This window comes from Columba livia, chromosome 22 (assembly GCF_036013475.1).
Source record: "Columba livia isolate bColLiv1 breed racing homer chromosome 22, bColLiv1.pat.W.v2, whole genome shotgun sequence".
Taxonomy (NCBI): domain Eukaryota; kingdom Metazoa; phylum Chordata; class Aves; order Columbiformes; family Columbidae; genus Columba; species Columba livia.
Genome location: NC_088623.1, coordinates 6,491,681 through 6,505,552, shown reverse-complemented (window position 1 = coordinate 6,505,552; position 13,872 = coordinate 6,491,681). Strand labels below are relative to the sequence as shown.

At 60.7% G+C, this 13,872-nt stretch overlaps 1 protein-coding gene and 1 long non-coding RNA gene across 7 annotated transcripts in view; one reads left to right on the top strand and one right to left on the bottom strand.

Moving 5' to 3' along the window:
* The first annotated feature begins 4,773 nt into the window (after positions 1–4,773).
* Positions 4,774–13,872, top strand: part of FOXP4 (forkhead box P4) — a 53,046-nt gene continuing 43,947 nt past the window's right edge. For 4 of the 6 annotated variants that reach the window (XM_065039041.1, XM_065039037.1, XM_065039039.1 and 1 more), the window contains exon 1: positions 4,774–4,997. The gene's annotated coding sequence lies outside the window, so the exon portion shown is untranslated. Of the gene's footprint in view, positions 4,998–5,835; positions 5,972–13,872 lie in introns of those variants that run through there. The other 2 variants (XM_065039038.1, XM_065039040.1) reach the window with 2 other exon arrangements.
* On the bottom strand, positions 6,705–7,967 carry LOC135576064 (uncharacterized). Its single transcript, XR_010467655.1, has 2 exons — positions 7,212–7,967; positions 6,705–7,126 (listed from the first exon to the last, which is right to left on the bottom strand). It is a non-coding gene; the product is annotated as an uncharacterized LOC135576064 (long non-coding RNA).

The window sequence follows — 13,872 nt, the reverse complement described above, 5'->3', positions numbered from 1 at the left end:
GGCGCCTTTCGGGGAGCCCGGCCGAGACCTGGGCTGGTGCGTCTGGGGCATTCGGGGTGCTGGTTCTTCCCCCCTTTATCACATTTGTGTGCCTGAGGTTTTACACATTGGGGTTGGGTTGTGTTTGGAGGAAGCCGAGTGCCACGTGGGGACGTCCTGGCAAAGACAGGGAAAGTTGGGCCAAGAGTGAGCAGAAACGGGCAACTGTGCGCCAGAGCAGCAATGCAAGGAGAGAGGGGTCCCCAGGGAGGGACAGGGTCTCCCTGCCAGGGCACCGGGCACAGCGCAGCAAGGGTTGGTTTACATCCCACCAGGATCCGCCCAGATGCTCTGGCCCTGCTGGAGGAGCTCGGGGGGAGCTCGGGGAGCCGGGTGGAAAGCACCAGCAGGACAAGAGAGGAGGGGGAAAATATATCAAAGAGTGAGAAATGAACAACTGCAGACAAAGCGCCGAATCTGGCCTCCCTCCTCCTTCTCCAGCCTTACACCGTGAGTAATCCCCGCCGCTCAGCACCGTGACGACTCAGACAAGTAGTCACCGCGTGCGGGTAGGCATCTCCCGAAGGAAACAATGCAGACAAACACGGGGAGCGGGGAGCGCAGCCGTCCTGCTCCGGATGAGTAACGTTATTTGAAAAGCAGATAAATGGAAAAAAAAACAGAGGAGAAGGGAAAAAAAAAAAGCCCAACGGCCCATGCCGATGGGGAGAGAGAAGCCAGGCGCCCTGTGTCTCCGTGTGCCGGTGGCACGGCACGGCACGGCACATGGGCTTCCGAGCGGGGTCTGGCTCCGCGGCCCCTCGGCTCTCAGGCTCCTTCCCCTCCCTGCTGAGGCTTTGCAGGCGCGGAGGAAAATTGGTCACTGTCGGGGCCCCCCACGGCTCATCCTTTTCTCCGTGGGTGGGAGCAGCACACCCAGTGCTGGGCTATTCGCCTCTCTGCTCTTTCTCCTTTAACTGCAGCTTCAGCTCACTAAAGCCCAGCTGAGCCGGTCTGTCCCACCCTCTGCCTGCGCAACCAGGGGAAACTGAGGCACGGCACAGCCGCAAGCCAGAGGGGCTGCAGGGCCCCCCCAGGCTCTGGGGCTCTGCCTGGGGTGCCGCACCCCGGGAGCATTCCCCCATGTCTCCCCTCTGTGTGCAGCTCCAGGGGGGTCGGGATCCCCCTCCCCAGGGTGGAGGTGCCGCTGTGGGGCGGGGGGTGACGGGGACGCGCTGGCGGGGCGGGGGCTGCCGGACCCCGGGCACACTGCAGCCTGTCGCTTTAACACGCGGCCGGGAGCCTCTCATCACTTACAGTAACTCGGTGCATCATTTCTGTGCCTTACGCAAGAGGCGAGCCGGGTCCAAGATCCCGGCACCGCGTCCGGGCAGAGCCGGGTCCTGAGCGTGGGCCGAGCGGCCGCGCCGGTGTCTCCGCGGGGATCCGGGGATCTGGGGACCCCCCCGCAGCCCCGTGCCGGCTGGGGGTGCGTTGGGGGGCCCTGCACCCTTTGCCCCGCAGCCGCACCCGGGGGTGCTGGGGGCAAACGCTGCCGAGATGAAGCCGGGGGAGGCGAGGGAGGGGGCGCAGGGCTGGGGTCGGGGTGCTGCACTGGCTGTGTGAAGACAGCTGGTGTATTTTGGGTGGAAAAAACAGCTTTTCTGCTCATCTGTTGAAATTTCCACCTTGGGAGGGATGGGAATTTGGGGCTCAGCTGTGTCAACACGCAGCTCCCGCCCCAGAACACTGCTCTGCAAGGGAAAAAGTAACTTCTTCCCTTGTTCTCCCTATTTTGCCATTCCCTGTTTTCTTCTTTCTCTTCTTCCCATGTGGTTTTTCCTTCATTTTGCCTTGAAAGGAAGGAGAAAAATCCAAGACAAGGCAGGCAGCAGAGGGGTTCAGGGAACTGTTCACATCATCAAACACCGATTTTTCAATCTTCAGAAAAGTCAGGTTTTCTCTTTGAAGTTACTCTTCCCATAGAAGAAAAAGCAGAAAACAAAACGAGATGTTGTCCACCCCATTTGCCAGAAACGGCCAATCCATAACCTGTGGCCGAGCGGCTTTGGATCCGCCTCGCGGGGCCTTTCCTGGGAGGATGAGGATGCTGCGGTTCGGAGCTGCTTTGCCTTGAGCCGGATTCAGGACAAACCCGAGCTGGCCTTTTCGGCGGCAGATTTCAGCTGTCGGCCCCACGGCAAGCTGAGAATGAGCCTTTTCAGGCAAACACGGCATCGCAAACCTTTGCTTGAAAAGTTTCACCTTTTAAAGATTCTCAATATTCTGGTTAGAAAAACAGTTACTTTTTGGAGGAGAAAAAAATCTTTGCCAGGAGAAACCATTTCCCATAGGTGAGTTCGGGGGTTGATCACAGAGACTGAGAGCGAGGACGGGCTGGGAGGAGCTGGGGTGTCAGTGTCCCAGACGGACAGCGCGGTGCCCGTCACCCACCCAGCCAGCTCCTGCCCCAGTGCTGAGAACCAAATGATTGATCCGAGAGCTGGCAATCCTGCCGCCTCGGCAACACCCTTCTGGGGTGGCGCACGCCCCGAGCTTTGCCTCTTGCAGAATGAAGGAAGATTTTCCCTTCTTTTTTTCCCTCTCTCTCTCTTTTGGGAGTTTAGTGCTGTAGCATGAACATCCCTGGTCTCTCTTGTTGTTGCCCTCCTGGGAATCTCCTGGCTGTCCCTCCACATCCCTGATGTCCCCAGAATCTCCTGGCTGTCCCTCCGCATCCCTGATGTCCCCAGAGTCTCCTGACCGTCTCGCCACATCCCTGATGTCCCCAGAATCTCCTGTCTGTGTCGCCACATCCCTGATGTCCCCAGAGTCTCCTGGCCATCTTGCCGCATCCCTGATGTCCCCAGCCATGGGCTTTCCAGCTGTTGCAGGTCCCTTGGAAACCAAACCCCACGGAGCGAGTTGCCGTATGAAGCCGTGTGACCCAGGTCCGGTCGAGCCGCGTCTCCTCACCCCGATTCCTGCCCACTCCTGTTTTTCTCCCGGCTGACACAGGTGAACAAAGGGGGATCTTCGGGCCACGCTCAGTGCACAAACTCCTCTTGGTGGAACACTGCCCGTGTCGTTTTGTGCAAACCCTTCCCGCTCGGATGCTATTTGATGTCTTCAAAGGGGCTATTCTTATGTTGAGAAAAGAGGGCAAGCGCAGGTTTGACAGGGCTCGTCACTCAGAGCTATTTTTCACTCTGAAAAGTGCCACTTTGGGATTAGAAAATGTACGTTCTGTTTTTCATAGGCCGATATTTGGGAATAGCTCGTAAAGTCAGAATAGTGGGTATTAGGGTATAAATTTGGGGAGGCGAATGGGAAACTAGCAAAGCCGTCCCTGCCCAAAGGAAGCGGAGCCCCCCCGGCCCGCAGCCCCGGCCGGTGCCCCCACGCCCCCAAACCCGCAACCGGGGCCTCTGCCCCCCGGGCCTGGTTCTGCAGCAAACACCCATCCAACGGGAGCCCCAGCGCTGCCTGGAACAGGACGAACCCTCCGGAAAACCCCAGGCCTCCCAGAGGACTGGCTTTACACCTGGGTTTAAGGCCAGGCGCAGCCTAGGGGCCAGTCCTGCGCTCACGGTGCTCCCGGCCGGCCCTGCCCTCGGCCCCGTCGTGTTTGTCCCCTCGAGGGAAGATTTTTTGGGGAACAAAACTGATGATTTTCCTGGGATCTTTGCTGGAGCCACCAGAGCTTGTGACTGGGGGGGATCTGGCTTTTCCATCACACAGAAATTCCCAGGTACAGACTCTTCATTCAATAATAGATTATTGTTTTTAAAAAAGCAGATTTTTTGAAATACTTTTCATTCCACTTTTACCTTTTTAAACTATTTTATTGTCCATGAAATGGAAATTTCAAAAAAGCTACTTCTGAAGTAAAAAAAAGTACATTGAGTGGTCCCACTTTGGTGCTGCTGAGACGCGCTGGCCGCGGCACTCCAAGAGCACTTCATCCGCTCTCACGTGGGATCTGGACCACCCGTCCCCAACCCACGCAGGTCCCTGCGGCAGGTGGGGCTGTCACCTCCCGAGGTGCCGCTCTGAGCTCAGAGCCAGGCTTAGGGCAAGGCCGGGGCGCCGAACCCACTCCGTGGCCCCCCAGCGCCTGGGCCGTGCTTTGGGTCCAGCATCCTCACGGAGGTTTAGAGCACCCAGCCAGATGTTTGGGTCCATAATCCAGGTGCTGGTTTGAGTCCAGCAACCTGACATGAGTTCTGCTCCCAAAGGGCTCTGGGGACCCTCTCTCAGGGGACAGGACGGGATGTTGGGGTGTCATGGAGCCAGGCTGTGGGGGTCACCAGCTCAGCACCTCACTGTTCCCATCTGTGGAATGGGGTCAGCAGCTCTGTCCTGGGCCGGTCCTGTGCACATTGCGGGTGGAGGTGTGTGTCCCCCCCAACACCCACGGCCATCCGCGCCCCAGTGCTTCAGTTTCCCTCCCGTGAATCCCCACCCAGCCCCAGGGCATCATTTTACCCCGGGGACCAAACGCGGCAGAAACCAATTAGCGCAGGCGTTTAATGAGCAAAACGCGGAGGGGAAGAGTCTGAGGCGGAGAGGGTGTGCGGGGGGTTGGGGCGCCCTCCCCCCAAAAAAAATAAAGAAGGGCGGGCAGGGGGTGTGCGCCCCCCGCCCGCCGGGAGAGGAGGAGAAGGAAGGGGGGGCGGGCGGGGAAAGCGGCTGCACCTGCTTTAGAGGAACTATGGTAGGGCGGCCGGCGCCCGCCCCGCGCCGCCGCGCCCGCGCCGCCGCCGCGCCGAGCCGGACCTGAGCGGCAGCACGGCCCGGCCGGCCCGGGCGCACTCGGCCCGGCGCCGCCCAGCAGCCGCCGCAGGGCGCCAGGGGCGGCGGCGCCGCTGCCCGGGAGCCCCCGCCATGCCGCGCCGCTCCTGAGCGCGCAGCCCCGCCGCGGCCGCCCCGTCGGAAGTTTGGGGAAGGCGGGGGGGGCGGGTGAGAGGCGGCGCGGCCGCATGCCCGCCGCGGACCCCGGCGCTCGGCGCGACCAGGTGGGTGAGAGCGGAGCGGAGCGGGAGCGGGCGGGAGGGTCCGGCGTGTCTCCGCTCCCCTCGGCTGGAGTGCGCGCTGCCCCCGCCGCAGCCGCTGCCGGCGGAGGGGTTCGGGACGCCCCCCTGGCCCCTTGGCCACCGGCAGGTGTGGGGCGGGCAGGGGGCGCCGGCCGCGGGTCCCCGTGTCCCCGTCCCCCCCGGGAGCGCGGCGGCTCCGTTCCCCGCGCTCGACCGCGGCGCGCTCGGAAGTTTGTTGCGGCGCCCGGACAAAGGGAGCGGGGCCGGGGCTCGGGGAGCCGGGCGGCGGGCGGTCCCGGGGGGGCCGGAGCTCGGTGCGCACCACGGAGCGGGGGGGTCCCGGTGCGTGCAGGGTCCAGCCCGCCCCCGGCTCCGCGCGCCCGGGGCAGCCCCGCCGCGGGCGGGCACGGGGGTCTCCGCCGCCCCCCGGGGCGTTTCGTCGGTCGGCGGAGGGGGGGGGGGGGCAGCCCCCTGGGGGAGACTGGGGGTCGGACACTGGGAAACTCGCGCTGCCGGTGCCGGATCCGGAGCCGCGCTGGGGTCCCGCACCCGGGAAAGGGGCTTCGCGCCGGGGGGAGCGCGGCTGCCCCCGCCAGCCGCCCCTGCGCTCCCTTTGTTGGTGCTTCCCATTTTTCCCCCGATGTCTCTTTACTCCCCAGCGGTGTTGTTTTAATGCCGCCTGCCTGGGAGGTTTGGGTTGTTGTTTTGTTGTTTTTTTCCTTCCCCCCCCCACCCCTATTGCTTTCAACCCGGCCCCAGCCCCTCCGCTCCGTGCCGAGCGGCCCAGCGGGCGCGATTGCCTCCTCTGAGATAAATCAGTAAGTCAGGCCCAAGTTTTGAAATTGCTGGGAGAAGCAGCAGCCGCCGTTCCCGTCAACCTGCAGCCAGCCCGGCCGTCGCTCAGCAGCGTCCTGGGAAACCCTCCGCGTGTCTAAAATAATAACCCAGACTGCGAGGTGAGGGGAGAGAGCAGGGCGAACGCGGCTTCGGATGGAGCTGGAGGAGACTCGCGAGCGATTCCGGCAGGTTTGGTGACGGAGGGGGGTTACGGCTGCGGCGGAGCCTGTCCCGTGTCTCGCCTGTGCCCGCGGTTCACCTGGCCGCAAAGTTTGAGAGGCTTCGGTGTGTCTTTGTTTGAAAGGGGAGCGAGGTTGGGGGTGTTTTTCCCTAGAGTTTGGGGGGATCTTTATATCCGCGCCACGACACCCGCTGCCTGCGGGGGGTCTCCGCGGGCTGGCTCGGGCGCTGCTAAGAATATCGGCAATAATAATGTGTTTGGAAAGAGTTTTTATTATGGGGCTGTCGTCTTCTGGGAGCTGAGAAATTCCTGGGTGCAGATGGTTTAGTGAGGCGGGTGGCGGGAGCTCCGATCAGCCGCTCGCATCCCGCTCCCGGCCCCGTGTCCGCCCTCGCTGCAAGATGCTCTCCCGGCCCCGGCAAACTTCAGATATTTCTCGGATATTTCTTTTCTCCCCGATCCGTCTCCCTTGTCTGGGTGATGAACAAACGCGCCTCTGTCTCGTCTCCCCTCTCCCCCTCTCTCCCGCTAAAAGAGAAAAGGCGCTTCAGAAAGTGCTGCGTTAGCAGCAGATTGCTCTGAATATTTCTTTTGGTGGTAGGAAATCTGGTTTGAGTTGGCAGGCGCGTTCCGAAGGTGTGTGTAGGACGGAACAAGTGGAGTGTAATTGGTTTTTCTTTTTCCATTTGGGAGTGATTCTTTATTTTTCTTTTCTTTTCCCCTTTTGAAAGAAAACACACGAAGGGCCGTCTGCCCCGTCCCCCCCGTGCGCCTTTAAATACGAATAAAATGTGCGGAGGGGAAAGCAGGAATAATTCACAGGCGCCTGCAAGGTCCCCTTTGCTCCGAGTGGTGCTTGGGAAGTGGCTGCTTCCAAAACTTGCACTGGGAATTTCTTTATTTTGCTATTCTTAATATAGTCCAACAGGAATTTGTGTCCGAATTCCTCCCCAGGATCGCTCGTCGGGTTCGGGCGGCGCTTCCATCCGCCGGTCCTGCTGGGGATCGCGATACCCAGAGAGTCGCCTTGTGCCGCGCTCAGAACCAGCTCAGCGTCGCATTCAGACCCCGCTTTTCCGCGAGCACTGTAGAGCTGTGGGGCATACAATAAAAATGTTATTAGTTTCTGTATTAAAAGGCTGGGTTGGTTTTTAACCCAAACCAGAAGTAGGATTTACTTTTACAAATTTCTTCTTGTGCGTTAAAAATTTACGCGAGAAACGCGTTGTGTTGGAGAGCAGGCGTTTGATGTTAAACCAACCCAGCGTGTGTGTGGCGCGGTCGGTGTGACCCGGTCCTGGGTGTTCGCGTGGCCGCGTTCCCTTCGTGCCTCCCGTGTTCTCAGTTAAACGCAGTGAAGTCTCAGGCTCTTCTGAAATCAAACTCTTAATTTGTTTTGGTTTATTTATTATTTTTTTATTTCCCACCCCACCTTAAAGTCCATCAAAAAAATGCAACAAGCCCCCAGGGGTGGGTGGGTGGTGAAAATAATCAGATTTGGAAAATCTATCCCATTTCCCTTTTTATGCATTTTTGTCCCCGCTGTGTGTTGCTGGGCTCGCGCTGGGGGGACGTGTGGGGGAGAAGGGGCAGGATTGCTGCTGCGGGGCCGGGCAGCTTTTGTCCGGGCTCTGAAGCCCTTTGTGGTGCTGGGAAGAGCCCCCAGCGCTCCCGCAGACACGCTCCGCGCCTTTCAGATGCTCCCCGGCTTTTTGTAGTTTTCATTTACTGGGTGTCGCGTGGTTTTGTTGCGGGTTCCCCCCCATCCCCAGCTCCTTTCGGTGGGTGTTTGGGACGGGGACGATCTGGGTCAGTCCCTCAGCAAAGCCCAAACCTCTGGGAGGAACCGGCCCCGTCGCAGCGCCGAGTTGGACCCGGCGGAGGAGGGAGAAGCGCGGGAGGACGGGATCGGCGGGAGAACCCCCCGGGCCCCTGCACCCCCGGGATGTGGCACCCAACGGGGTCCCAGAGCCGGGGGGGCGGTGGGTGCCCCCGCTCGCCGGTTGGGGCGAGGGAAGGGGGTGCGGTGGATGGAGGGCTGGGGCTCGGCGTGCAAACACAGCGACATGGAATAAAACGGATTGAAGTTGCTGCTGGGGGAGGAGGGAGGAGGGGAAGGGGCTGATACTGATCAACAAAAATCAGAAATATCAGTAAGCAGCACGTCCAGCCCGTGAGCTCCTGCCCCGGGAAGGACGGCGCTGGGGGTTCACGGCCCCGCTGGGAAGGGAAGAGCAGGACACGTTTAAAAAGAATCTGTGCGACGTATAAAATCAAGTGACACTAAAATATCTACCGCGGGCCCGCGCCCTTTCTCTGCCCGTAACCCGGCAGGAATGCGAGTGCACTCAGTTGTGAAGTTGCTGCCGGAGATCTGGGAGCTTTTCTTTGCTGCCCTGGGAGGGGACGCTCTGAGCCGCTGCTGCTGTGTCTCCGGTGGGCCGGGGGGCAGGCTCAGCCTTTCAGCTTTTGCTCTCCTTTTATTGTTTTTTTCCCCCTTTTCGTCTTTTCTCACTGGTGCTGGGGGGGGGGGGCGGGGGGGTAGGGGGGGGGGCCGGGGAGCAGAGGTGCGGCGCTGGGTTTGCTTTGTGGCAGCAAGGTGGGGGGCGAGCGGAGCCCCCGCCGCACGGGCTCATTCTTTCCACCGGGGAAAGGCGGGAGAGCGCAGAGTCCCCGGCTTTTCTTTCGCTTCTTTTAAAGAAATACACGTTTATGGCTCTTTGCGTCGCTTTTCCCGCTGCAGAGTGGGGTTTGGGAGGAGGAAATCTTCAGGGAAATTCTGTTGTTTGCGGAAGGGAGAGCTGGGTGGGTTCCGCTCTTCACCCCCGTCCCCGCCGGCGGGCTGGGGGCACGGAGAGCCCCGGGCTGCGGCCGCAGGTGGTTGGGGGGGTTTTGTGGGGATGCTCCCGCTGCTCACACCCAACGCCTCCCCAGGTGCGGGGGGTCCCACCTCCTCGGGGCCATCCCAGGGCCATCCCCCTGTGCACCGCAGCTCCCGAAATGACCCCCTGCCCCTCGTCACCTGCCGCCCCTGGAGCTGGAAACGCCACATTTCCTGTCCCGTCTCCTTGGGTTTCCAGCTCCTCCGGCGCGGCCGCGGGGCACACGGGGCGGGGGGCACCTCGCGGACCCTCTGGGGGAAATAAAACTGCAAATGCACTTGGAAACCCATCGTTCTCCTCAGGTGATGTAAAATCCCCTGTGCGCTGGCTCTGGGGACCAGATGCACCTGAGAGGAGCTGCAGTAGCTGCTGGCTTGGCCACAAACCCGGGGCTGTGGCAGCGGGCAGGGCTGGGTCACCTTTTATCGTCCGGCAAAACCTTCCCCCTCCCCTTGCTCCCTGCGCTGCAGCTTTTGAAGTCAGATACAACTCGCAGATAGAATGGGGCTGGGCACAGCCTGAAAAACTTCCTATTCCCCCCCCAACTGCCAGTGTTCATTGTGTAAAATACAGCAAAGTGGGTTTTTTTTAACTTTTCCTAATTTAACCCCCTTTTGGCAATCACACGGGCAAGTTTCTGATGAAACATGTTGCTGGTGGTCAGGCTGCCCGTGACAAAAGTGTTTGCAAGTGGAACAGCATCAGGGAGAGGGGAGAATTGGGAGGCAGAAGCAGCAGAGGAGAGGAGAGGAGAGGAGAGGTCGGCATCAAGGAACCGTCTGTCGGCACGGCTGGTTTTGTAAAGATCCTGCGGAGGAGAGATCAGACCGGGGCCGGAGCTGGTGGGAAGTCGCTGAGGGACTGCGATGTGTGCGCTGACGGCACCTGGTACCCGGACACATGAGCCCCGTGTGTGCGAAGCGCTTGGTGCGGGGACTTGGGATCCTCTTTGTATTATTTTAAGGGAGAAAGAAACAAAAAACCCAAACCACCACCTGTGTCTGGGAGCAGCTCTGCCCAGGTGAAGCGAGCGGGTGCCGGGTTCACCGGCCCTGGGTGACACTTGCCACCCGGCTCTCAATAGTGCCCCGGTGAGCTGGCGAGTGGTCTGGTGCTGTGTGTCCAGCGGAGCATCCCCTCGTGCCACTGGCTCCCATCAGCAGCAAAAACATGAGTATTTTTTAGCAAAGTAAGGGAGTGGCTGCAAAGTGGAGGAAATGTGTTCTGGTCCCAGCGGCCGGCGCTGTCAGGGGCTCCTGGGCGTTTGTCAGGAGCGACAAGTGCCATTGTAGAACTCGTTTGGTTTTTTTTTTTTTGAAGATTAAAAGATGCAAAAAAAAAAAGGTACTAGAGGGGGAAAGAATTCCCGCGGGGGCCCCAGTTTGGCGGCGGTTGGGAAGCTGTTTATTCTGCCTCAGTAGCCAAACCTCCTCCCCGTGAGCGGCTCTGGCGGGAGGTGGCACCGGGAGAGCGGCCGGGCTGGGAGGAGGAGGAGAGGGAGGAAGGCCCCAGCGATGGGGACGCGCTCGGGGCTGTGTGCTCGGGGCTGTGTGCTCGGGGCTGTGTGCTCGGGGCTGTGCGGCAGCTCCGCGGCCCGGAGGGTGTTTTTGTTCGGGCACCAATGCTCCTGTTTAAGCAAACCCGGGGCCGCGGGGGGGCCGTGGCCGGGATGAGCCGCTCGCCTGGAGCAGGCGGTGTTGAAACACCGTATTTCAACACACCTTTGCCAGGTCGCCGGCAGAGCTGGGTTTATCTAGTGGGATTTAACTGTGCCGAGGCCAATAAAGGCATAAACCACCAACGGTGCCGTGCGGGGAGCGAGCGCGTCCAGGGCAGGGCAGCCGAGCATTGCGCTGCGGAGCCGCCCCGGGGGCCGGGAGCTGCCGGAGCCTGACCCAAACCCCCCAGCCCTTCCCTTGCATCCTCCGAGTCCTGGATTATTCCACAAACCTTAGATGTTAGGTGAGTGACTTTCTTTTGCCTGCGTATTGTGAATCTGCGAGACGGGGACTGTCCTTCATTTGTTCGCCCATAGCGAGTTCTGGCTGGGGACCACCTCGCAGGAGCTGCCGAGGGCTTGGGCAAAGACGGCTTCACCTTAGGAAAGGGGGACAGTGGAGGAAGGCTCGAGGTCGGTTGCTTAATGCAAAATATAACCTATGAGCGAAGGATGCGCCGGGATCCCGTCTGCCCAGGATGTCCCTTCCTCCTGGTGGCCCCTCGCCTTTGGTTTTGTGCCTGCGGATTGTGCGCAGCTGCCGGTCGGCGGGGATGTTTGCGCAGTGACTTTGGGGACGTGTTTGCACAGTGACTGACGCGGGGTCGCTCGCTCGGCTGCTGGAGCCCGCGCTGGGCTGCCGGTACCACGTGTCGTGATGGGTCACGGAGCGGCGGCTGCAACGGCCACCACGGATGTGGTTGTTGGCACAGCCCACCCTGCTCGGGCCACAGCGTCCTGGCTGCTTCTGGGGGATGCTCCTGGCTGCAGGACCGTCCCCAGACACCATGGGGACGTGAGGCTTCAGGGACACCTTGGCCATCCTGTGGCCCCGCATCCCTGTCCCTCTCCGGCTGGTGGGGCAGGGGGGCGGTGAGATGGGTGAGGTGCTCCGGGCCACCCCAGGTGTCACCTGTGGGGCTGGTCCTTCCTCCAGCCGATCCCTCCTGATGCAGCCAGACCTGACGCTGGGGCAGAAAGTCCCTGGAGCGCGGGGTAACTGATCTCAAATACAAATACAGCATTGTTGGGCCTGTTAAGAAATAGAAGGAGAGCAAATAAAGCGGGGAGAGTGTCCCATAACTTCTGTGTGTCCCCAACTTTATCCGAGGTTGTCTGCAAAGTATTTACATTTTCTGTTTTACCGCCAACTGCTTTCCCCACAGTGAAGTCGCTTCCTGACCAGAGCGATGCCGGTTTTATTTGGCGTTTCTGCAGCAGGACCCTGGCAGGCTGTGGTTTGGTTTGTGGGCAGGGAGGGTCTCCCCTCCCCATCCCGTGCGCTGTGCCCTGTGCTCGGCTCCGGCTCTGCCGGGAGCGTGATGTGGCGCACCGGGCTGCGCCTGCTCCGCCTGGCACAGATGTTCACCATTAATAAATTAAAACCTCAAAATCGACATGATTTCTCATTTGGAAAACAAAAGGGGCGTTTGTCCCCTGCCATGCAGGTAAATGTGGGGCTGGGGGAGGAGGAGGGTGCTGCTGTGCATCCCATCGCTCCCAATTTGTCTCGGCCTCCCGGTGCCCGGTCCGGGGTCGTCCTGCCCCCGGTGGGTCCCGTGTCTCCGAAGGCTGCTCAGGGCTCTCCGGATGCAGGGGGCAGGTCGGGGTCGTTCCCTGCTCAGCACCGTTCTATTCAGGTTATTCACGCTTTTCCTTTCAAACCAGGTTGTTATTTATACCAGCAAGGCAGAGTCTGCTTTTAGGGCCTGTTTCACAACCCCTTGGAGCCTTTCCCTTGATGCCGTCGGGCTCGAGCCCTGAACAAATGTCCTTTTCCCTGGGAAATGAAGCCGCAGCTCCAAATCTGGGTCAGACTTCGGGGCTGCTGAGCATCTGTGTCCACGGATCAAACGCCGCCGTGTTCCCGCACCACGCAGGTACACCACGCAGGTGAACACCGCCTTCGCTGGCCGTGGGGCTGGCAAATGCAGCGCTGGAGCCATTTCCCCCTGGGTCACTGGGTTATAGAGCTGGTGGTTTTAAAATACTCCCTTATGAAAAGGCTGGTCCGTTTAGAAATGCAATGAGATGGAGTTTAACAGGCGAGGGGACTCGTTTGGGGATTGGCGCTGGCTTCAGGGAAGGTCGATGCCATCTGGTCACTTGTACCGGAGCGCTGGATGCTGCACTGGGGAGTGTTGGTGCTGCTCAATTTCCAGCTGTAGATTTGGGCTATTGGGAGAGGAACAGAGGGACAGAGCCCTGTCCTCTGCCCCCAAAGAGGACGTGATGTGATGATTTTGGTCTGGGGTGGAAGGGGACGTCCCCTGAGTTGATGCGTGGGGTGGCCGGTGACAGACCCCATGTCACTGTCTCCTACAGGCAGTGATGATGGAGCGTGCGCTCCCCGCCCGGGGGATGTGCTTTGGGGACAGGGGGACAGGGTTGTGTGTGACCCTGTCTCAGCGGGAGATGCGGAAAAATGATGTGACCTGATTGCGGAGGAGCCGGCGGGGGCCCAGCCGCGGTGCAGCTGCCGCGTGTGCCGCAGCCGGGGACACCGTCCCTGGCACCCCAGAGCCCGCGGGGCCTGCGCTGGGGTCCCGGGATCCCCAGCTGCTGGGGTGTCTTGCTGGGGTTCCCATTGGCCGGTGGTGGGTTCTCCGCGGGCAGAGGGACCCGTCAGAGCCGCAGGGTACCGGGTGTCCTGATCCCCTTTCTGCCCCAGCACCCACACGTGGGCTCCTGGGACTGCAGGGCTGGGGCCGGCGGGCCTGGCCGAGGTGCGGGGTGGTGCAGCTTGCGATGGGGAATCGTAAACTGGTGTTTTAAACGTTATTTTTAAGAGGGGTGGAGAGAGGAAAAACTCACCATTTTTCCAAGCGTGCTCTGCAGCCAGGATGTGTGCGGCACTAGCTAACGGCAGTTACCCCTGGGTTTGCGCGGACCCATCTGTCCCACACCAGCGGGAAGGTCCCGGTGTCTTCTGGCCTGGAGCGTCAGCAGCCGCCATGTGCTGCTCTCGGTGTCCGTGCACCCTGGTGCTGAGCGTGTTCCGGATCAAACCGTCCTCGGGAGGAGGCATCACCTGGGCTGGGCAGGGATTGGGGCGCAGATCTCCTCTGCCACAGGTTTGCTGCACCACCTCTGCTGATTTGCTTTAACCTTCCATAGCTCTGTCCCGATCCGTAAAGCCGGGATGCGCTGCCCGTATTCGGGGAGGTGCTGTGTCCCCGTGTGCGTTCTGGGGGTGCGCAGGGCTCGGGAGCCAGGATGGATCAGAGCGACCTGGGAATG